Genomic DNA, 25,355 nt, shown 5'->3' with positions numbered 1-25,355 from the left:
TGAAGACTGAGTGGACTGAAGAATGATAAATGGGAGGAGATGGAACAAGAGGAGATGAGGGGAGGGAACAAGAGGAGAGGAGGGAAGGGGAACAGTGATTGGTATGTAAAATAAATAAAATTTTAAAAAAGAAATATTTTTAATATTTATATTTAAAATTTTTCTATGTCTATGTGTGAAGATACATTCATGTTCCTGTAGAGACTAGAGGTTAAAGTCCAATATCTTGATCTGCATTTTATTTTCAGAAAGGGTCTCTCACTGAAACTCAACTCACAGTTTTGGACAGACTGGCTGGCTGGCAAGCTCTAGGGATCATTCTTTCTTGACTTCCTATTATACTTTATAACTGAGTCCATTTTCCAGCTCCTCAGAGTAGTTTCTGTAACCACACAGAACTCTCTCTTCTGTTATCTTCCTATAATGTTAAAAGGAGAGATGGCTTCATTGTCAAAAGCACTTGCTGCTCTGGTGGACCACCCAAGTTAGGTTCCCAGAACTCACATTGCAGCTCACAGCCATGTGAATCCAAGAGATCCAGTAACCTCTTCTGGCTTCTACAGGTACTGCAAGCATGTGGTAACCATATATACATGCACATGTAGGCCAGTCATAGACATAATTTTTTTTTAATTTTAAAAGAAATACTTGGCAGCTTGCTTCTTGAGAATTCCTGGCTCTGCCCTTTCCGTACTTTTACACTTTCTTCCCTATTTCTCTTCTCTTGTCCCTTCTTGGTTAGTTCTCAGCCGCAGGACTGCCCAGAGCTTCGGGCCACGCCCCCTCCTCGCCAGCTGCGCAGATTGCAGATTACACCCTCTCAGCGCAATTCCCTCCCCTCACGGTTTTAGCAGTGGCCCGGGCACCGCCCCAGTTCCCTGTGCTTGAGAGCAAGTTAGCAAACACGTGATGTGGCCAGAGGGCACTAAACCCGCAGGTCAGCTGAATCCGACCTTGGCCTCACCTGGTTCCCTTTCCTGGCCGCCACCTTTTACCCAGTGCCTGAATTCCACAACCATAACCTCTGGTTTTGAGCATTCGTTTTAGGACCCAGTCCGGACTTTCTCGGCCATGTGGATCCAAGTGCGCCCCGCCATCTACTGGCAGGCAATGGTCATTACAGGTAAAAATCTTTCGATTAAAAATAAATAATAAATAGATAGATGATAGATACATACATAGATAGATAGATAGATAGATAGATAGATAGATAGATAGATAGATAGATAGATGATAGATAGATAGATAGTTGATAGATAGATAGATAGATAGATACATAAATACATAAAAATAAATACAGATTCGATTGAAAATGTTTGATAATATCACCGTTGAAAAATTTTATAGACTGTTTGATTGCACAATGACTGAGTTATGACAGGAAGCAAATGAGGTTTTCTTTCGTTGGATATTTACAGGGCTTGGTATTTTTCTTATTTTTATTTTTTTTTTTGTTATAATGTGGTTGGACAATAGGAAAATGATAGAATCCTTACAGGATGAATCCAGGATTCTTAAGGCAGAAGTTGAAAAATTAAGGAAGGGCACGAATATTTTGAGAGACAACTTCCAAATGGTTGAGGTAATTTCAAAAACAATTCAGATTGACAATAACCACATCAAGAAACAGTTTGAAGTTCTCGAGGAAAGGAATAGATCTTTGTCTGATATGACTCTGTCAGCTGAGCAAAATTTAGAACAAGGTCAGCCTGCTATTAAGAAAAAATTCATTGCTGTGGAAGAGGGAACAGCTGATTTCAACCATAAATTTCAGTCCCTGTCTGTAGGAACTGAAACATTATCTGAGAAGATTCGAACCATTGAATGTCTTAATAAGACTTTATCAAAGGACAACGAAAGATTAATGAACAGAATTTCAATACAAGATGGCACATTTCATGCCATGAAAATTCTATCCAAGGATAAGATATTACCTGTATTGGACAAATTTCAAATCTTAGAATCCTCTATGAAGGCCTTGGAACATAATTCTGGACGAGAGATTCAGGCCTTGCAGAAGGCAATGGTAAACAGATTTGAAAAGATTAAGGAAATTATAGACTCTGATGAACAGGAGAAAATGGTAGAAAGAAAACTCTTAACCCCATCAGCGAATAAAACTCTCCAGGATAATTTCCATAAAGCTCTACCTGCCTTTCCAGTAATAACAACAAAGAAGGTGACTGGTTCTAAAAACCCTAGGGTCATCAAGGAACATACATGGGAACCCATCCGTATGAATGATCTGAAAGAAATTAAAAAGGCTGTTATGAATTTTGAGATACATACCTCCTTTGTTAAGGAAATGCTAAAAACATGGTCTATCAACAACAAACCAATGCCGAACAATTGGATTCATTTGATCTCAGCAGTTCTAGAGAGCAGATCTCAATTAAATTGAAAGTGTATGTTCAGACAAAAGGCTAGACTTTTAGAACAGCAGGAAAGAGCAAAGGGAATTGACATTACCCTAGATCAAACTCTAGGTGAAGGACTTTTTTCTGATCCTCTAGAACAAGCTAATGATGATGAACACACCTTATCCATATGTACTACAGCAGCCCTAAAGACTTGGGACAGGGTTCAAGACTCAGGACAGAAAATGGAATCATATATCAGAGTTAAACAGGGTCAGAGAGAACTATTTAATAACTTTTTACAAAGACTAACTAAAGCTGTACAAATAGGGATATCTGACCCAGAAGCAAGGCATATAATAATTGAGTCTTTGGCTTATGAGAATGCCAATGTGGAGTGCAAAAGGATTTGGGGGCCTTTAAAGATCAGATCAGCGCGCTTGGATGAATGGGCCTTGCATACAATGAATGTTGATACGTTTGACTATGGCACTGAAACATGGGTAGAAGAAGCAATTTCCAATGGTAAAAGAAGGCATCAAAATACCAAATGTTTTAATTGTGGAAAAATGGGACATATGAAAAAGAATTGTAGACAAAGGATTTCCAAAAATAATAATAATAATGGCTCTTCCAGGAATAACAGGAATAGGAGGCCTCAGCCTTCAGGTTTATGTAGGAGATGTGGAAAAGGCAGACATTTGATAAACAAATGTAGATCAACAAGAGATAGACAAGGCAACCTGTTGCCATCGGGAAATACAATGGGGGGCCTCTAGCAGGCTCCCATGGCGAATGTGGTCCAGTCATTTCCCATTGCTACAGAGAACATGCCTCGTCAGGAAAATGAGAAAGCCCCATGCCTGCTGTTAAAAGCAAAAACGGCATGAAAGATGAGTTACATGTGTTTTGGCAAACTTCTATAAGTGATCAAAGACCAAAGTTAAGAGTATGTGTAAATGGCGTTTTCATTACTGGCCTCCTGAACAGAGGTGCGGATGTAAGTATTATTACTCCAGAATCTTGGCATCTGTATTGGTCGCTACAGGACATAAATGTTCACTTCCTGGGAATTGGAACCCTATCTCAACTAAGGCAAAGCATGAGATGGGTTGAATGCATAGGGTCAGAAGGACAAATAGGAAAATTAAGGCCATATGTAGCTAATATTGCAGTGAATTTATGGGGCCGTGACCTATTGCAGCAATGGAATACCCAAATTAACATTCCTGCTACATCTAGAGCATATATTTCTGAGGAAAATATTAAAAGATACTACAGATGGCAAAAACCAGCCTTTTGGGCTGTATAAGAACACAAAGCAATTGATGCCCCTTCAGAGATACCAACAGCCCTGCCTCTAAAATGGTTGACTGAGCAACCAATATGGACAAAGCAATGGCCTTTAGCTGAAGAAAAGTTGCGGGCTTTAGAACAGCTGGTACAAGAGCAATTGGATGCTCAACATATAGAAGAATGTACCCACCCTTGGAATTCTCCTGTATTTGTGGTTAAGAAAAAAATCTGGTAAATGGAGAATGGTGACAGATCTCAGAGCTATCAACAAGGTTATTCAGCCTATAGGCTCTCTGCAATCTGGAATTCCTCTGCCCTCTTTATTACCAAAAGGATGGCCTCTCATAGTTATTGATTTAAAGGACTATTTCTTCACTATACTTTTACAAGAAAAAGATAGAGAAAAGTTTGCTTTCACAGTGCCTACTTATAATAACTCTCAACCTACCAGGAGATACCAGTGGATCGTCCTTCCACAGGGCATGTTGAACTCTCCCACCCTGTGCCAATACATTGTAAATCAACCATTACAAATAATACGCAAGCAATTTTCAAAGTCTATAATTTTTCATTACATGGACGACATCCTGATATCTGATTCAAACATGGATACCTTAGAAAGACTGTTTGAAGAAGTAAAAATAGTTTTAACTAAATGGGGATTGCAGATTGCTTCTGAAAAAATTCAGAGAGTTGATTCTGTTCATTATCTAGCTTATAAAATAGGTTTGCAAAAAATCAAGACACAAAAGGCACAAATTAGGAGAGATCAACTAAGGACTCTTACTGACTTTCAAAGGTTGTTGGGAGACATTTCCAGCCTTCAACCAGCTGTTGGGATAACACCTGATACGATAATTCATTTAAATAAAACCTTAGATGGTGAAAAAGACTTAAACAGTGCCAGAAAATTAACAGCTGAAGTGGAAAAAGAACCGACACTGGTTGAAGAAAAATTACAGGAGGCACATGAGGATAGGGTGAATCCAGAACTCAATTGTATTCTCGTCATATTGCCTTCAAAAATCTCTCCTACAGGAATTTTAATGCAAAGAGATGATATTATCTTAGAGTGGATCTTTCTACCACATAAACCAAGTAAGAAAATAAAAACTTATGTGGAAATTTTTTCTGAATTAATTATAAAAGGCAAATTGAGACTTCGTCAACTAGCAAGCATGGACCCAGCAAAAATTATAGTGCCTTTCACTCTTGATGAGATAAAAAAAAATATGGGAAGACAATGAACCATGGCAAAGAGGTTGTGCTAACTTTTTGGGAGAAATTAATAACAACTATCTAAAAAGCAAGAGGCTTAACTTTATAAAGAGAACTTCTTGGATACTTCTCGAATAATCCATGACGCTCCAATAACTGAAGTTTGTACATTTTATACTGATGCTAATAAATCAGGGAAGGCAGGTTACAAATCAGAAGACTTGAGTAAGGTGGAACAAAGTCCTTATGATTCTGTCCAAAAGGCAGAATTATATGCCATTCTTATGGTGCTAAGGGATTTTAAAGAACCTCTTAATATAGTTACTGACTCACAATATGCAGAAAGAGTTATCTTGCATATTGAAACTGCTGAATTTCTACCTGATGATACAGAACTAACGTTATTGTTTATCCATGTACAAGACATGATCAGGAACAGGCTTTGTCCTATGTATATAACACACATCTGATCCCATACGGGTCTGCCTGGTCCTCTAGCACAAGGTAATACAGATATTGATCAATTATTGATTGGTCGTATGCTGCAGGTTTCTGAATTTCATAAAAAACATCATGTCAATAGCAAAGGCTTGAAGAAAGAGTTTTCTATTACATGGCAACAAGCTAAGGAGATTGTAAAGAAGTGCCCTACTTGCTCTTTCTTTAACCAAACACCACTGCCTGCAGGAGCTAATCCCAAGAGCACTAAAAGGAATGAAATCTGGCAGATGGATGTGTTCCACTTTGCAGAATTTGGCAAATTAAAATATGTACACCATACCATTGACACTTATTCAGGTTTCCAATGGGCAACTGCTTTAAGTTCAGAAAAAGCTGATTCAGTAATCACTCATTTATTAGACGTTATGGCCATCATGGGTATACCTGCACAAATAAAGATGGATAATGGTCCAGCTTATGTCTCTAGGAAAATGAAATGGTTTTTTGCTTATTACAATATCAAACATGTTACAGGTATACCATGCAATCCTATGGGTCAAGCAGTCATAGAAAGATCAAATCGAACTATAAAGGATATGTTAAACAAACAGAAAGAGGTGGAAAATACCCCCAGAAATATATTACATAATGCTTTATTAACCTTGAATATTCTCAACGCTAATGAGAAGGAGACAACGGCTGCAGAAAGACACTGAATAATGGAAAAGTCTGCTGAATTAAATCAACCAGTTTATTTCAAGGATGTGCTGATCTCGTAATGGAAGCCAGGGGATGTGCTGTGTTGGGGAAAGGGTTTTTCTCTTGTTTCCACAGGAGAAGAAATATTGTGGATACCATCAAAATTAATAAAGGTTCGATTCGAAGAGGAGAAGCCCCTAGGAAAAGAAAAATAACAATTCATACACAAGAATAATGATCATACTGATGGTAAGAGAAACATAGTTTGGGGGCAGTGTTTTTTCTTATCTCCACAGGAAAACACTCATCTTCAAAGAATTTAAGGGACCATGGATATTTAAATACTGATGGATGGAAACTAGTTACGACCCACTAAGAATCAGCAATAACACTAAATAAGCTCCGTGAGTATGAAAAACAATTTTTAATGTGTCTCAATGTACATTTCTTTATAAATATTTAGAGCTGGTTTAGGAGCTGGACTCTGGCCCAGTTCCTCTTCAATTCCAAGCCTGTTGATAAGAGATATCTCAGAGTTTCTGTCTCAGGTCAGGAGTCATGTTATGGGACAAAATAATAATAATAATGATAATAATATTATACTTGATAAACTTTCTTTGCCTTCCCTCATATCTGTGTCTGTCTTTAATACACCTTTCATTGAGTATATATATATATATATATATATATATATATATACATGTCTGTATATGTCTCTGTAGATAATATTTACTTTTCCGTAACAAACAACAAATTTTCCTTCAGTAATCCTTGAAGTTTCCAGGATGAAGATGGGGCCCCACAACATCAGCTCCACCTGGTTACTATGATGTCATGTTTTTAATAGCACTAAAATTAGATCTGGTTTTTGGTACCAACTGCACAGGACACTTTTGAATGGTGCACATTTTTGACAACATTCTGGCCGGATCTCCTCAAAACATTCAGAGACTAGATACATTCTTCTTAGATAAAATGTTACCCTGGGTATTTTACCATCATTTGCTTTCCCAGGACCCCCTGAGAAGAACGTCATCCCATGTCAGCTGGAAGCAATCTTAGAGGACGATGCCCCCTCTCCCAACAGAGTTTGCCCTCAGGTTTAGGACACTACTTGGTTGTTGGTATAGGGTCGAAGGGATGGGGGAGGTATTATATGGACTCAGGGGTGTATATATTGAAAAGAAAAAGGAGGGATTAACTAGTTTGATGGGATGATTGATATTTGTGAGTTATTGTTTTTAGAAAACTGTATTGGTGCTAATTCTTGTATATTGATATATTGAACATTGTATGAGAGTATGCTCCTACCTCTGTTTGAAACAATTGTTATATTGAGATATATACCATATTGCAATGTACATTTCTACCTCTGATATTATTTATGTAATGACACTGTTTACATTTGGAAATCATTGTCTTCATTTATTGCACAGTTGTTTATTCTCTTAGTCTTCAAGTTAGATAGGTATTGAGAATTATATATTTGTCATATTTATATTTAGGATAATTAGGTTTTTTAGATACATAGAGATTATATTTAGTATAGATAGTATAATCTTTGACCTCTTCGAAGAGCTGTAGAAAATGGCCTTTAATCTAACCTAGAGTTTTGTACTTATGAGACACAATCACTTCTGGCAACACTGCTCTACTCCCAAGAGAACATTGAGCACCAAAGACACTCCACTGGGAGCCTGTCTTCTTCTTGGCAGAACTGGCCTTTGGGCAAAGAAAAGCCCATACCTCGACTACTGACAAAGATACAGAATATCCATAAGTGGATAAAACAGGATTGTCTTATCTTGCCAAGACAGGGTAGGATAGTTCTACTAAAGGTTCCTTGCCTTTGAAAAATGGTATGTCGGTTGTGTTAGGCTTTAGCCAAAGTTGGTTGCCTCAACATTGCGAATGAGACATTGGGTGATTGCCCAGGTAGTCAGTTGTCTCTGTTATCTGTTGCACATTTTTGGAAGTTTCTCGTTTGTACTTCCTGGTTGCTTAAGAACAGAGAATTCTCAAGAGAAAAAGTTCAAATGGCCAAAAGACACTTAAGGTCATGCTCAACCTCCTTAGCGATCAGGAAAATGCAAATCAAAACAACCTTGAGATCTTACACTTGTCAGAATGGCTAAAATCAAAAACACCAATGATAATCTATGCTGGAGAGGATGTGGAGTAAGGGGAACACTCATACATTTCTGGTGGGAGTGCAAACTTGTTCAACCACTTTGGAAATCAGTGTGGAGGTTTCTCAGGAAATTCGGGATCAACCTACCCCAGGATCCAGCAATACCACTCCTGGAAATATACCCAAGAGATGCCCTATCATACTACAAAAGCACTTGTTCAACTATGTTCATAGCAGCATTATTTGTAATAGCCAGATCCTGGAAACAACCTAGATGCCCCTCAATGGAAGAATGGATAAAGAAAGTGTGAAATATATATGCATTAGAGTACTACTCAACAGTAAAAAACAATGACATCTTGAATTTTGCATGCAAATGGATGGAAATAGAAAACACCATTCTGACTGTGGTAACCCAGACCCAAAAAGATGAATATGGTATTACTCACTCATTACTGAATTCTAGCCATAGAATTGAGCCTATATTTCATGATCCTAGAGAAGCTAGATAGGAAGGTGAACCCAAAGAAAAACATGTAGTTATCCTCCTGGATGTTGGAAGTAGACAAGATTGCCAGGCAAAAATTGAGAGCTTGGGGGTGGGGGCAGGATGGGGGTAAGGGGAGATGGGGAGAGAGAAGTGAGAAGGGGAGGATGGGGAAAGCTTGGGGGAATGGGACAGTTGGGATGGAGGAAGAGTGGATATGGAATCAGGGAAGTATATATCTTAATTAAGGGAGCCATTTGAAGGTAGGCAAGAGGTTGGACTCTAAAGGGGTTCCCAGGTGTCCACAGAGATGTCCCCAGCTTGTTCCTTGAGCAGCTGAGGAAAGGGCGCCTGAACTGGCCCTTTACTATAGCCACACTGATGAATATCTTGCATATCACCATAGAACCTTCATCTGATGTTGGATGGAGATAGAGACAGAGACCCACACTGGAGCACTGGACTGAGCTCCCAAGGTCCAAATGAGGAGCAGAAGGAAGGAGAACATGAGTGAGGAAGTCAGGACCGCGATGGGTGTATCCACTCACTGAGACAATGGGACTGATCTAATGGGAGCTCACCAAGGCCAACTGGACTGGGACTGATGGAGCATGTGATCAAACCAGACTCTCTAAATGTGGCTGATGAGGAGGGCTGACTGAGAAGCCAAGGACAATGGCACTGGGTTTTGATTCTACTGTATGTACTGGCTTTGTGGGAACCTAGTCTGTTTGGATCCTCACCTTCCTAGACCTGGATGGTTGGGGGAGGAACTTGGACTTCCCACAGGGCAGGAAACCCTGACTGCTCCTTGGACTGGAGTGGGAGAGGGAGGGAGAGTGGGGAGGGGAAGGGGAATGGGAGGAGGGGAGGAGGTGAAAATTTGTAAAATTATATTATTTAATAAAAAAGTATTCCTGAAGTTGGATGCAGATCCCCAGGATTTAACCAAAGAGCAGAACCTATATACAGTTAGACAGTAGTACAAAAATATGCTCAGTACTCAACACTGCCTTGTGTGATGGTCTCTGGCCACTTTGAATCAACAGACTTTTCACTGAGATAAGAGCACTTCTGTGTTTTCCTCAAACAATCATGGAACAACTTTATTTCTTTGCCATGTAAATTCTGTGTGCATACTACTGTGAGAATTACAGAAATGATGGGAAAAAAAGATGAGAATGATCTTTGAGAAGGACAGTAATCTAAAGACAGTTTGCCTTTCAGATAACTTAAAGAAATCAGAGCCTTAGGAGTCTTGGGTTTTGTCCCCACAATGGTGTCTGCTGGCCTAGATTTTTTTTATCCCTGTTAAAATAGAGCTAATCCTAGAGAATATAAAGAAAGAGTCTAGGAGATGCTTTTACTGCAAATATTGGTCCCTGAAAAGTATTTATGGCCCAATAAGCCTCTCTGATGATGCAATAATCCAAATCAGACCAAATCAAACCGAATTAGATAAATCCCAGGTTTAATGAATGCCATTGCTCCCAGGTGGCCAGGAAAACCATGGAGAGGGGAAAGGAAGACCAGGAAGACCACTGTTGGGTCCAAAGGGTTGTGCAAAGATGAGGACTGACCACCTGCTGTGGAACAATAGTTTGTACTCTGTCCATTGTATTTTAATAAAACGCTGATTGGTCAGTAGCCAGGCAGGAAATATAGGCAGGACAACCAGGCAGGAAGTAGAGACAGGGTAACAAGAACAGGAGAATTCTGGGAAGAGGAAAGCTTGGTCCACAGTCATGACCCAGCCACAGAAGAAGTAAGATGTGACTGCCTCACTGAGTAAGGTACCGAGCCATGTGGGTAGCATAGACAAGAATAATGGGCTAATATAAGTTATGAGAGTTAATAAGAAGCCTGAGCTAATGGGCCAATCAGTTTATAACTAATGTAGACCTCTGTGTGATTTCTTTGGGACTTAACAAATGTGGGAACTGGGCAAGACAACAAATGGCGCCCACGTGGACAACTGCATCCTTATAAAGCCTGAGAGAACTTGGGAAGTAATTCTAGACAAAAAAGAATAGAGTTAAGCATGGCTTATTGATAGCAGCATTTTCTCAGGTGGGCTCTGTTTGCTAGAGGCAAATGCATCTCATTTAAGAAAGGCTTCCTGACTCAGCTTTAGCTGTAAAACCTTGTGGCTCTTTTAAGAGGCCCTGCCACAAAACACTGAAATGGTGTTGATGAAAAGCTGACCTCATGCTTTTGGGTTTTCAGCCAGAGCAGGAAAAAAGCCATGCTGATTTAAAATGCCGGATTTCTGGGCCATACTGCCAATGCAAACTTTGACTCTTCAGGCAGAGGTCCAGCTAAAGAGCATTTGGGTGTGGTTTGTGAGCAGACTGCTGCAGCTTGCTTGCTGGCAGAAACCTTGAAACACCATAGAGTTGTGGCAATAAACATTGCTATAGCTGGTACCTCTGCCATGAGGCTGGAATCTCAGAAAACTAAGAAATGGACTGGATCCAGCCATCAAAGCCATGGCTTTAACATTAGCCATATTGCTTAGTGAATGAAAGACTCATGTGATCAGAAAAAGAGAGGTATACACTAAAGAGAAAATCAAAGATGAAGAAAACCTCTAAATGGTCTACAGCATGTTAAAAAAATATATGCAGTCTAAAGGTTAAAGTCCTTAAAATAAAAAAAGAAAGGCAGTATTTGGGTGTGGTTGCACACACCTTTAATCCCAACACCTGGAAGGCAGAGGCAGAAAGACCTCTGTGAGTTCAAGGTGTGATGGCACATACCTTTAATCCAAACACTAGGGAAACAGATGTAAACAGATCTCTATGAATTCAAGGTGTGGTGGTGCACACCTTTAATCCCAGCATGTGGGAGGCTGAGGCAGGCAGATTTCTGTGAGTTCAAGGACAACCTGGTCTACAGAGTGAATTCCAGAATAGCCAAACATACACAGAGAAATGCTGTCTCAAAAAGCCAAAAATTAAAAATAAAAGAAATAGAGGTTAAAATTAAGCCACGTAAAGATGAAAAATACACAGAGAGTCTGGATACTGTATGTTATTATGTTCTCTTTGAATTGTTTGAATGCTGAGGAGGGAGCAACAGCTGCTAAAAGATATTTGCTTATAAATGCTGCTGAAATAATCCAAGATAGGTATTTTGAAAATACCTTTACTTCAAAATTGAAGTCAAAAGGTATGTTACTTTGGAGAAGAGGATTTGCTTTTGTTTCCATGGGAAATGAGAGGCTGTGAATTCATTCTGAGTTATGAAAAATCAGGTTTGATCAAGGTAGATCACCTGAAACATCTCTGGTAGGAACAGATAGCCCAGATGTCCGAGTTCTATCTACATCTAAAACAGATTCAAGACTGCTTCCTGAGATGATCAAGACTCACAGGATACTCATCAGGACTTGATAATAATTCTAAAATTTTCCTTAGGTCCTCATAAGATTATCAGTGCCCCCAACCAGCAGGAAGTAGCCTGGAAAAGTATACCCACATTCCCAAAATATGGACTATGGATATTTTCCTTTGTTTAGAATTTTGGTTACAAGTTGCTATGAATAATGGTCAGGAGAAAACCTAAACAAAGTTTATTAGATTCAGAGTTCTTTATTTTTTAAGAAAAAAAGGGGGGTGCTCTGGGACAATGGTTTGTACCCTGTCCATTGTATTTTAATAAAACGCTGATTGGTCAGTAGCCAGGCAGGAAGTATAGGCAGGACAACCAGGCAGGAAGTAGAGACAGGGAAACAAGAACAGGAGAATTCTGGTAAGAGGAAAACTTGGTCTGCAGTCGGGACCCAGCCACAGAAGAAGTAAGATGTGACTGCCTCACTGAGTAAGGTACCGAGCCACGTGGGTAGCATAGACAAGAATAATGGGCTAATATAAGTTATGAGAGTTAATAAGAAGCCTGAGCTAATGAGCCAATCAGTTTATAACTAATGTAGAACTCTGTGTGATTTCTTTGGGACTTAACAATTGTAGGAACAGGGCAGGACAGAAACCCCAACAACCACCAAAGTCTAATCAACCAGAAGCGATTCCAGAAAAAATTAAAAAATAAAAATAAAAAGTCTTCATGGGACACAAGCAGCTTATCAGCTAGCTGAGACCACAGACAGAGATGGATTTTGTAAGGCTGTGGCAAAGGCCAGTTTCTGAGCCCAATTTCTTATAGTAAGATGTACTGCTATGGGAGCTACTTTTGCTTCTTCAGCCAATAGCCTTTGAGATACCAGCCCACTGGGGTGTGGTATCTTTTGCTTAAAAAAAGCAGCAGCAGCCCTCTGCTCTGTCTTGCTTTGGATTCCACTTCTGGCTATCAGATGCTTTTCCTGGTCGTACAGGAGGCTGTTGTCTAGGACAGTGATCTGTAAGTTTTTTTCCCTTTAAATAAATAACCCTTTTATTAATCATAATTCCAAATTGGTGTGGGATTGTTTTATGACTTACTTCATTAATTGGAGCCCAATGTGGGGAAACCCCTGATCTTCCCTGGAGGCAGGCAGCCGAGCAGGGTGGAGGATGAGAAGGAGGTGGAGAGTCGCACCCAGCGGAGAAGCCACTGCTGCTGGAGCTCCTGTCTCTGGCCGTCTGTCACGGGCACGTGGTGAGAGTCCCTGTGGGCAGCCTGGTTCAGGTGGTGGACACCAAGCTGGTGATTCCCTACAATGTCAGCGACTACGATGGCCCCAGCGAGCAGAACCTTGACTGGAGCTTCTCATCTTTGGGGAGCAGCTTCGTGGAGCTCGCCAGCACCTGGGAAGTGGGCTTCCCAGCACAGCTGTACCAGGAGCAGCTGCAGCGGGGCGACCCCTGTTGAGGAGAACCGCCAACGATGCTGTGGAACTGCACATAAAGAATGTCTAGTCCTCAGACCAAGGCTCAACCCCGAGCACAGATGCCACTGTTTAGGGCAACTATGAGGATACAGTGCAGGTTAAAATGCTGGCAGATGCCCTGGTGGTGGGCCCCAGCTCCTGGCCTCCTCCAGGCCTGAGCCTGCGCGAGGGAGAACCTTTTGAGCTGTGATGTGTCGCGACTATGATGTCACCATTGCACACTCACCTGGCACTTCGCTGGGAACTGAACCGTGGCCCAGTGTACCGCAACATCCTATTCCTACGCCACAAGGGCCGGTTTCACCCAGGCCCTGGCTATGAGCAGCGCAACCACAGTAGGGATGTACGCCTGGACACAGTGGGCAGCAACGCCTACTGCCTCTCTGTGGCCCTGGGCACTCTCTGCAGACCAGGGTTCCTACAGGTATGTGGTCAGTGAGTAGATCACAGAGCAAGGCAGCTAACAAGAAAAAGCTATGGAAGTGGCCACCGTGGCGATCCAGCCAATAGCTCTGCAATTGGCTGTGCCCAGGACAGTGTCTGCGGCTAAAGGGAAGAACCTGGACCTTTCTTGCAACATTACAACAGATTGTGTGGATGATGTCTGACCTGAGGTGACATGGTACTTCAGAAAGACACCCGATGCCTCCTTGCTGGCTTCCCACATGCTGGCTCGGCTGAACCATGACTCCCTGGTACACAGCTCACCACACGTTGCTCTCAGCCATGTAGATACCCATTCCTACCATCTACCGGTGTGAGATGTTAGCAAAGAAAACTCTAGCTACTACCATTGCCTTGTGGTCCTCTGGGCTCCTGGACACAACAGGAGCTGGCACAAGGTGGCAAAGGCCATGTCTGCCCCATCCAGTGTAAGCGCGACCTGGCTAGAACTAGAATACCAAATATACCTGAATGCTTCAAAGGTCCCTGGGTTTTCAGACGACCCAACAGAACTGCAATGCCGGGTGGTGGACACAAAGCATGTGGAGGCCGGTGTCCAACTTACTATATCATGGTACTATAAAGTGAACCGTCGCAGTGATGACGTGGTGACCAGTGAGCTTCTTACAGCCATGGTGCACCAAGCAATAGGTCTGACCAAAGGAATTTTTACAATCTCGAGGTAAAACTCAGATACAGATTGTCTTACTTTACAATCTCCATTAGCAGAGTTTTTCAATTAAACTAGTGTTTGTACTTAATCTATTGTCTTTCCTGGTACTTCCAGGTGGCATTTACTGAAGCCCTGTGCTCTCCCCTTTGATGCTACCAGTTTCACATAGCAGGGATAATGAGTAACCCAGAGGTTATGTATCTATCTCCTAAAAGTTGACTCAGCTCATATCTGTAGGCTAGCTCTCAGTTTGCAGAGAGCTTGTAAATAGAGCTATGGGTTGTAAAGCGGAGTAACCCACTGTTAACAGTTAATCCTTAAGCTACTGAGAAAGCTGCTGACAGTCTGTTCTCATTCTCCTGGGCTTACAACTTTATACTTCTTTATTTCTACATTTTTATTTCTGGAACCTACATTTTTATATTCTTATTCTTGGACACTTCAGCCATGTGTTTGTTCGGGGGGGGGGGCAATTTAAATACCCTGTGGGAGTGGTCTTGAGCCTCTCTGGGGAGGGGGTCACTGTTTGGTGGGCTTTCTGGGAGGTGGAGTCTAGACTGAGGCAACCCCAAGGGGAGGGGGATTGGAATGGAACTTTCTACCCAAACATTTTAGACTCCTATGGATGCCAGGGGCTGGGGTGAAGTCCCAGCCCAAACCCTTTTGTGTAGAGGATGGCCTTCACATCTTGAGAAGGAATCTTAAGACCTAGAAGAAGCAAAACATGCACAAGGCTAGAAAACCTTGTTCTTAGCTCAAAATGAACATGGAAGTGTGCGAGAGCTGAAGCTGGTGTGTGAGGGAGGTCAAGACTACCAATACAGCATGTGTTCAGAACACTTCCTGGAAAGACATGCTGCCAACCCTGGGAGAGCTTCAGCACTTAAGTCTCAAACAATCCTGGCTCAACAAGAGGGCACCAGGATACCCGGGAAGGTTTAGCTCCCACACTAGGGATGTCAAGGCCAGCAGGAACCTGAGAAGACTTTGGAAAAGTCCACTTGTTCTACAGTGGAGGAGTCAGAAGCCCAGGGAGGGTGGTGGTTTTCCAAGAAGATCCAGGAAACAAACAGCAGAGCCACAAGAACACGTGTCCTCTTAGACACTTGTCATTCACAGACACAGACAGGTGAATCTCTCATCTGGCAGGAAGCTTGCCATTGATATGACATAAGCAGTGATGGGAAAGGCTTCTAAGTGTTCCCTACACAAAATTAGGAAATACTGTAGGATCCATGGTAGAGGACAGCTCTACTCAGTAGGCTATGAGGCTCATCATCCCTACAGTAGGGTTCAGAATCATGAAAAGCTCTGGCAGACAGCATGTCTCACCCAGATGTTTACTCTAACAAGGCTTTTTTTGTTGTCACACTCCTGACCATTTTTGAAAATTGGGAAATAAGTCTTAAATATAAAAAATATCTTCCCATTTTAGCTCTGAACTTTTATAAATGCTAAGAGCTTTGAGCTTGAAAAGCATGGGGAGACATCCAGGTAGCCTGAGCTTGACCCTGTAAGTACTTCTGGAGAATGTCAAAGCCATGATGGCTGTGAAGGCCTCCCAGATGCTGTGCAGAAAAACAAGCCTTGTTTAATACAGTTGGCCCAGCAGAAGTATTCCAGAATGTTACATACAACTTTACTTGTGGAGAATAAACAGAGAATTTTTTAAAAAAGGAGTCAGGACCCAGTCCATCAAACTGACCAGGGACAGCTCCTAATTCAGATGCCAGGACCCACACGCTGCACTGTGTCTCACCGGGACTTATTTGGTCTTCTGACAGCTGGCAGAAAGCTGCAAGTGCTTTGCCTGGACTCTGTCTCCCTGATCCTAACGTGTGCTCATAACAAGATCTGATTCCCACTTCAGATCCCAGCCAAACACAAACTCATGAGTGCTCTTAGGCTCAGCTGCTCTGGCTTCTATGAAGCATCCATCAGCCAGAAATCTGGAACATGTGCTAAGTTGGAGGTGCTAGCTCAGGTTTGGGGGCACACAGGAGAGGCACGAAGTTGCTGGAGGCTGAGACTCCATGTGTCAGAACCAGCAGGAACTTTAGTTTTTGCCCAGGAAATGATCTTTCCCTTCAGGAGGGGTTCTTCTCCCCAGTCCTACTTCAGACATACCAACCAATGCATCATTCTTACTAGACAATAATTTATAACATAATTAAAAACTTTGGACTTCCTCTTTTTCAAGAAATGGCATAATTTATCCAGATGCACATGGTTTGTGCTTAAGTAAATATTCATCAAGTTTTGGGTAGTGTGAAAAGGAGAGGTGAAGTGAGGTTAAAAGAAATTAAAAAACAACTCTTAAGCAAAAGTGAATGTCCCTAAAAGAGTGCTGTATTTGCAGAGTTTATAGGGTATTCCTCTAGAAGCTCCATCTCTTCAGTGGGAGTCAATATCCACTGTGGGCATCCTGTAAACTGAAATATTAGTAGAGAAAAAATCAAAATTCAGTTTTTTTCTCTGAAAAATCAGCCACTTACAGGACAAAGGGTTGAGGTTCTGTCTATGTGAAGCACTTGTTTTATTGGTTCTCTTAATGTAAAGGGCAGTTTATCCAACTCAGTGTTCCAAACTGAAAACAGTCAAGCCCCTGGGTGACAGGAAGACAGAGAACTGAACTGAAGTAGTCTGATTGATGCTGACTACACTCAAGCCTGGCACTCATTAGGATGTAAATGGGACTTGGAACACACAGCCATCAAATCCCTCCCCTCAGAGCTGAGGGAACTCTGCAGAAGAGGAGGCAGAAAGAGTGTAAAAACCAGAGGGGACAGAAAACACCAGGAGAACAAGGCCCTCAAAAACAATTGTAAAGCTCATCGGAACTCACAGAGACTGAAGCAGCAATCACAGGGCCTATATGGATCTGCACCAGGTTCCCTGCATACACACTATAGCTTTCAGTTTAGTACTTTTATGGAGCACCTGAATGGGTGAACAAGTGGGCCTCTGATTCTTGTGCCTGCTCCTGGGCCTGTTTTATTTTTCTGTTAGTTTGTCTTGACCAAGTTTTTATCTTAATGATATTTCATTTTATATTTTTCTGTTATTATCTCTTAGAAGCCTGTTCTTTTCTAATAAGAGACAGAAAGGGAGTGGATTCAGATGAGAAAAGAGGTGGGAACAAACTGGAAGGAGTAGGGAGAGAGGAAACAATATTCAGATTATATTGTATGAGAAAAGACTATGTTTAATAAAAGAGAAAAATTAAAATAAAGGTAATTTAAAAATCAGGGGTAAGGGAATGAAGAACAAAGTTTAACAGGGCAATGGACTGTGGCAGAGAGGAGGGCCAGGGGAGACTACAGGTCTAAGGAAAGTGCTCAGAGAAACTCAGGTAAAGGGGCTGCTTCATGGCTGCAGAGAGCCCTGAGCGCAGGGAATGCTGCAAACAAGTAAGTAGATCAAACAGCATTATTCATTATCAGAAAGAAAGCTCAGTAATTAGTGATCACAAGAGCAGAAACTTCTGAAACGTGACAGAAGTTGATTTCCCCAGCAGGAAGAGGGACAAGTCTATTTATTGTGTATTAACCATAAGTGCAGTGGAAAGAGAGCAATAACTCGGCATTTAAGAGTGCTGGCCATTCTTCCAGAGGAGCCAAATCCAGTTCCCAGCAACCACTGTGTATAACTCTTGTTCCAGGAGATTAGACACCCTTTTCTGGCCTCTGCAGACTCCTGCACACACTGGGTGCACATGCAAAGACCTAGCCACATACACATTTTTTAAAAAAGTATTTTTAAAGTAAAGCCAGCCAGAGATAAAGTAAAGATAGCCAGAGAGCTATCTGTAGGTTTAGCATCTGAGAATTCAACTAACTGGGGATCTAAAAACGTCTCCCAAAATTGAACTTGTACCACACAAACTTTTTTATATATCTCTACATGTTACATAACTACTATTGCTATACCATTCACATTGCTTTAGGTGTTATATGTAATCTACAAGTGACTTAAAGTGTGTGGAGGCTATTTTAGGTTTTATGAAGAAACTCTACCATTTTATATAAATGTTGTAAACATTTGCAGATGTTGGCACCCTTGATAATCATTGGCTGATTCCCTACAGATACTTAGGAGTGAATGTAGTGGATAAAGCCAGAAGAACTGAAGATTTCCTCTACTGTCCCCTCACTTAGAACACAAGGCTATTATGTGTTCTATGACACAAAGTAAACAAGACCTAGCAAGAGTTTTGTGCTTCCAGTCAATAACACAGCTTAAGGAAAGGGCATTATTTCTCAACTTCTTTATACCCTCACCTGCCCATTCACTTTCTTCTTTTTCCCAGTATGTTGGTTATGGATAAATTGACCTCTCTACAACCTTTTCCACTATCTTTAAATCTCAGATGACACTGGAATTCCACATAGGAGTGTCAGAGTACCAGAGGAAGCCAGGGCTTGCAGCCAATTGGGAGCATTTCAGGTCTCTGGGTTCCTAGAATCTCAACCATAAATAGGCTCAGTTACTTCCAACAAGCCTCTCTGACAATTCCTCTTTGCCTCTAACCCAACAAAGCCTCAGGTGCACACATGAATTATCCAAATTATCATAAAGAAACTGGTTTTCTTTGCACTTTGTCCTCACTGCCTGAGCTTGGTCTGGCCCCTTTACAACTGGATCCAGTTATCCAGAGCAGAGAAAGGGACATGACTAAGATGACATTTGCCTATAACTCTATTGTAGCATTTCCTTAATTATGTGTGTGTATGAGTGGGCAGGGGGGTGCCTTATGCATGTGTTTGTCTGTGAGTGTGTTTGCCCATGCATGAATGTAGAAGCTAGAGATCCACATAGGATATTTTCTATTTCTCTCCACTTGTGGAAGCCACCTGTTGAAAAGCACAATCATTCTCTCCCAAGCTACATGCTCCCTGTATCCTCACATGTCCTCTGAAATTAGTCTTGAGACCCCTACCTAAGCTACATGGATGGGCCAAAGGCTACTCTCAGGCCTCTTCCCCAGGAAACACTGGAGACTCAACACTTTTAAAAACATGTGTGAAGAGGCCAACAAGATAGTTCCACAGGTAGAGTGTCTTGCCACCCACAATGTAGGCCTGAAGACCTGAGTTTGGTCCCTAGAATCCATGTAAAGGTGGAAGGAGAGAACTGATTCCATAAAATTGTCCTCTAACCTTGACACACATGCAGACATAGAAAATGAGAAAAAAAGAGAGAAGGTTAGTAATGACAATAATTTTTTTAATATGTACTTTCTGCTCTGAATTAAAGAAGCTTCTGTGAACTGCATCTTCAGGTTTCTCTAACCCATCCCACTAGAAGAGAAGGTTTTCTAACTATATTCACAGAACAAACCCCACAGACCGTCCAACAAAGAATACATTGGAGAAGCAGCTATGGAGGCTACAGAAGTGCCTCAGTGATTAAGAGCACTTCCTATTCTTGCAAAGGATCTGAATTCTCATGACAGGTAACTCACAATTCCCTATAACTCCAGTTATTATAATTCTGCTGGCATTCCCTGTTACCTGGGTACCCTGTCCCTTTAAGAGACAAGCTTCACCCACCCCAAATCTCCCCCTTCCCACCTAGGGAAGCTGATTCCATGCCTCCTCTCCTGTCTCTCTGTTATTCCTTATTCTGAAGAAACAGCCACTGCCTCTCCCTTCCCCTTTCTCTTCCTCTCTCTCTCTCTCTCTCTCTCTCTCTCTCACACACACACACACACACACACACACACACACACATTCTTTCTCTTTCTCTTTTCTTTCCACAATCCCCTTACCCTTATATCCTTCCCAACACCCATTAAATAAACTCTATACCCAATCTCTCTCTCCATGATGTATCTGTCTGTCTCCCACCCGCCAGGGACCTGCCAGGGTGGTGCATCATAAATCTTTCATTGGGGCCTTGAACTCAGTAGGTTCTCCACTGCAGCTGAGGACTGCTAGGGATTCTGTAGCCTTTAACCCTTCTATATGGTCACTTTTTCAACTCAAAATCACTAGAATTCAACACCCAGCATCGACACTAACAGTAGGTTCTTCCCACACATCTGGCGATACCTCCATGAGTGTGCAATCACTTGGTGGTGGTTACCACATGTAAAAAGACCCAGTACTGATCAACCACTTCCCTATTAGGCATAAAGTCCCTCGCTCAGGCCCCCGACTCCATGTGACAATGTAGGGGTTTGGTTTGTGCCCACCCATTCTCACAGTAGCTAGACCTTATAAGTGACCACCCAAGGCCATCTTGAGCCACTGTCAATGCTGAGCCTCTGGAGTTCAGTCTCTAACTTCTTTCCTCACTCATGAAAACTGTGCCTCCCCACTCAGAGATCAAGCATTACTACCTATGATCAGCTTACATTCTGGCAGTGATCATTAGTTGGGAATGCAGCCCCTGTTCTCTATGTCTTCCTGTCTGCCTTTTGTTCAAGGCACAGAGTGTCTATGCCACTGCTGCACCGTGGGTTCACCTGCAGGCAGGAGGTCAGAGGCAAGTGGGAGTTCTGGACCTGGACCTGCTACCAGACCACTCCCCAACTCTCCATTCACTGGGACAATAGATAAGATCTCCTTCTCCCAGACAGCTTTCACTGACAGACACCTCCAGCGCTTCCATGAGCAAGGTTCTTGGGCTTTGCCTAACACTGCATTCATTCATTCATTTTCTGTACATTCGTGTTTTGGCCCAGGGCCTGTAGATGGAGCAGCGGGGCTACGTCCCGCCACCTGGCTAGCTTTATATCCGAAATAATTACACAGAAACTGTATTCTTTTAAACACTGCTTGGCCCATTAATTTCAGCCTCTTATTGTCTAACTCTCACATCTTGACTAACCCATATTTAGTAATCTGTGTAGCACCACGAGGTGGTCGCTTACCAGGAGAGATCTTAACCTGCATCTGACTCAGAGAGAAGAGTCATGGCGACTGCCTATGGTGACTGCCTGAAGCGTCTGCCTTCTCTCTCCCAGAATTCTGTTCTGTCTACTCCGCCTACCTATTTTTCTGTCCTATTAAAGGGCCAAGGCAGTTTCTTTATTAACCAATGAAAGTAACACATAGACAGATGACTCTCCTCCATCAAAGGCCCCAAGCACCACCTGAATGGTGGTTACCTTCATTTCTTAGATTTATGGATCCTTTTCGGGATACAGTTCCCCTCTCAGCCTAGTGCCTCTTTAGCAACTTCCCTTTCCTAGGCCCCCATTATCTTGTGGACAAATGGATAACAGCCTGAGCCAGTCATTTATCCTTTCTGCCTCACCTGTGGGAAACAGGATGACAAAACCATATTCATTTCTAACTTCTATCAGCAAACAGTTAAATGTAAAGAGATACACCACATGAGCAGCCACAACTGCCCCCATTTTGTTTGAGCTTAAGAAATGGAGGAGCCACAGACTCATAAGGTACCACCTCTAGCTAAACAGTGTGGGCAGCAGGTTCCTCACATAATCTGCTTTAAGCTTTTCAAAAGTTACTTTGTGCTCTGTTACATATGGTGTGTTTGCATGATGGTTTACATTGGCAGGGCCCACTGAGGCACCCATTAGATGCAGAGCTCTGTTTATTGTTTCTTATTCCAAACTAAGAAGGCAGTAAGTCACAAATATTTTAAATTGGCATGTACTTTTAAATCTCTTACAACATACTGTATTTGTGATCCAACCCTGCTTTAAAATATATTAAGCTGTTCTCCACTATTGTCAGTTCTGCCATTAAGCTTCTATTGCAAACAGCTTTTTGTCCTTCACAAATAATAAGTCCTTCTCATCTAATAAGTTAAAATCAATACAGTCAAGCTTGGACCCAGCTCTCCAGGCAGATCGTATACTGTAGTTATAACTCATCTATACCCGATAAACAGCCCTCAAGTACTCAGAGATCTGGGGAATGTGGCATTTAAATGTTTAAGTATTAAAAGACTTTTTATAACAGAGAGACAGGTTGGCTCCTAGTAGCACAACCCCATTTCCTCCAAAGAAGACAGAAGACTGATGGGGACTAAACAATGTCTATCTGCAATTTGCTTCATCAAGTGAAAGCACTAACCACTTGGAAAAATTGCCTTTCATCTAAAATCCTGAAGATCTCCAGACATGTATGAAGGACAACTGGAAATGACAGCCTAGCTGCTCAGGGCAAGGTAGGTTTTCCTTCCTACAGATTTCCTAACCCACTATTGTCAGTTCTGCCATTAAGCTTCTATTGCAAACAGCTTTTTGTCCTTCACAAATAATAAGTCCTTCTCATCTAATAAGTTAAAATCAGTACAGTCAAGTTTGGACCCAGTCTAAAGTCTGGCAGGCCCTGCGCTAACAAGAGAAGACAAATACAGCCTTAATATCCCTGCCCTCGGCGATCATGGAGGTCCCTGAGGATTGTCTCTAGGTAGCCAATTGAGTAAGTTCTTTATCATTTTGTAATTTAATAATTCAAGAAAAATCTTATTCTTCTTAAAGATTCTCTGATGCAATTTGATGCTTGAGAGGTTTTGCCAGTTTATAAAGGACAACTTCATGGAACAAATTTCAGTATAACTTCTTACCATGTTTTAAATAAAAGGTATTTTAAGATACAAAGCTCAAACCAAGGTGTTTTAAGATATACAAATGCAAGTTATTAAGGTGTGTACCTGCAAGTTATAAAGGTCTGAAGACAAATGCAAGCTAACAAATTTCTCTCTCACTATTCTGCCATTCATAGTCTTAACATTATAAGTAAAATGCTGATAAGCTATTAATCTAACTCTGGCAGAGTACTATATTGCAAGATCAAAATTTTAAATTCTCTTTGGTCATTTTTTAAAAATACTTTTCATTGTGCAAAAACATCTGTCACAGTAATTCTATCATAAATATGCTGCTGTTTATATAATGTATGTGTCTAAAACTTACATTTTACAAACTCAAAAAATTCTTGTGAGTGCCAAATTGAAGAATCCACCTTAAACAGGGCAGATACACTCCCCTCTCAACTCCCTGGTCCTGACACCCTCCTCCTCAATTACTAGGGCCTAAAGAAAAGCTTTTTCTTCCTAAACTTAACCTTGGCCTCTACTCTGCCAACATCTTGCCAGGCCCAAAAGACACCGGACCGTTTAATACCACAAATTTTGTGCAGGAATGAAGCAACCAGAAGAAACAGCCACTGCCTCTCCCTTCCCCTTTCTCTTCCTCTCTCTCTCTCTCTCTCTCTCTCTCTCTCTCTCTCTCTCTCTCTCCCTCCCTCCCTCCCTCCCTCCCTTTCTCTCTTTCTCTATTTCTCTCTTCCTCCCATAATCCCTTTCTGATGTGGATTCCCTTCTGTATGCTGTGAATATCATTGGTGAATAAAGACACTGCCTTGGCCTGTTGATAGGGCAGAGTAGAACTAGGTGGGGAAAACTGAGCTCAATGCTGGGAGAAAGAAGACAGAGTCAGAGAGAAGCCATGTAGCCCCACCAGAGACAAACACAGGAACATTACCCGGTAAGCCACAGCCAAGTGGCAATACACAGATTAAGAGAAATGGGTTAAATTAAGATGTATGAGTTAGCCAGAAATACACTTAAGCTATTGGCCAAACAGTATTGCAAATAATATGGTTTCTGTGTGATTATTTTGGGAACAAACAAGCAACCTCTTACAACACCCTTCCTCTTTTACCCTTTCCATTAAATAAACAAACTCTATACCCAAGCTTCCTCCACATGGTGTATCTGTCAGTCTCCCATCCACCGTGGTCTCCCACCCACCAGGGACCTGCCAGGGTCACACCTGCTGCCATAAATCTTTCACCAGCTATAGGAGTCCAATACCATGTTCTGGTCATCATGACACCTACATACATGTGGTATATACACACTCACATATAAATGAAAATAAATCTTTTTTAAGCAGCTCTGTTTGCCTCTAGAGGCTAGGGCAAGGGTTATTGGGAAGAAAACTGGGAAATTAGATTGTTGGTAACATAAATATTAATTGGAATCAGTAGACCAATTTGCTAAAAATGACAAGATAAAATGTACTTTGCATTGTATGTAAGTTTTATCTCATAAAAATGTAAAAAAAAAATACTGAATCCTGGTTGGTCAGCTGCTTTCTTTTCTACTTGTACATTTGTGTATCTCTGGGTGTGTGCCATATGGGTAGCGATATCTGCAGTAGACAAAGGAGGATATTGGATCCTCAGGGACTGGAGTTTTGAGTCACCTAGCAAATGTCCTCAGAACCAAATTTAAGTCCTCTGGAAAAGCTGAAAGCATTCTTAACTGTTCAACCATCATCTGATCAGACCCTGTTAGTTGTTCGTGGTGGTGCTGGGGGGTTGTTAGTGCTGGTGTTGGGTTGTTTTGTTTTAATGATCATAAAGGTGGAACTCCCAGTTTCCAATGGGTTAATGTAATCCGTTTCCCCTCTTCTGCCACTGCAAATACTGCACATACATGGCACACAATAATGTGTAGGGAAAATATCCAAACATATAAAATAAATGAAGAAAGAAATTTAAAAAGAAAGGACAGACAGGATCCAACACACAAAAGGCAGCGCATGCTCTGCCTGGGTTTACACACTGGAAATCACAATGCAAGTAGACAGAAATAGCAGCTATCAGCTGGGGGACTATTTAGAACGAAATGGCAAGATGCAAAGACAGAGGCCCTGGGAATGATGGCTGTTGCTGTTTGACCGCAGCAGGCAGAAAAGTAATACCATACAACAGAACTCATGTGGGAGGTTTATTGGGGAAAAGGGAAGGGGCACAGAGACTAGCAGGTATAGCTGTCTCAAGCTCCTGCCT

At 41.7% G+C, this 25,355-nt stretch overlaps 1 pseudogene; it reads left to right on the top strand.

Annotated features, from left to right (window-relative positions):
- Window positions 1-1,071: 1,071 nt before the first annotated feature.
- On the top strand, window positions 1,072-21,133 carry LOC119822625 (annotated as a pseudogene).
- Window positions 21,134-25,355: the final 4,222 nt, after the last annotated feature.

Source organism: Arvicola amphibius, chromosome 9 (genome assembly GCF_903992535.2).
Source record: "Arvicola amphibius chromosome 9, mArvAmp1.2, whole genome shotgun sequence".
Classification (NCBI taxonomy): Eukaryota; Metazoa; Chordata; class Mammalia; order Rodentia; family Cricetidae; genus Arvicola; species Arvicola amphibius.
This window is presented reverse-complemented; position numbering and strand designations above follow the sequence as displayed.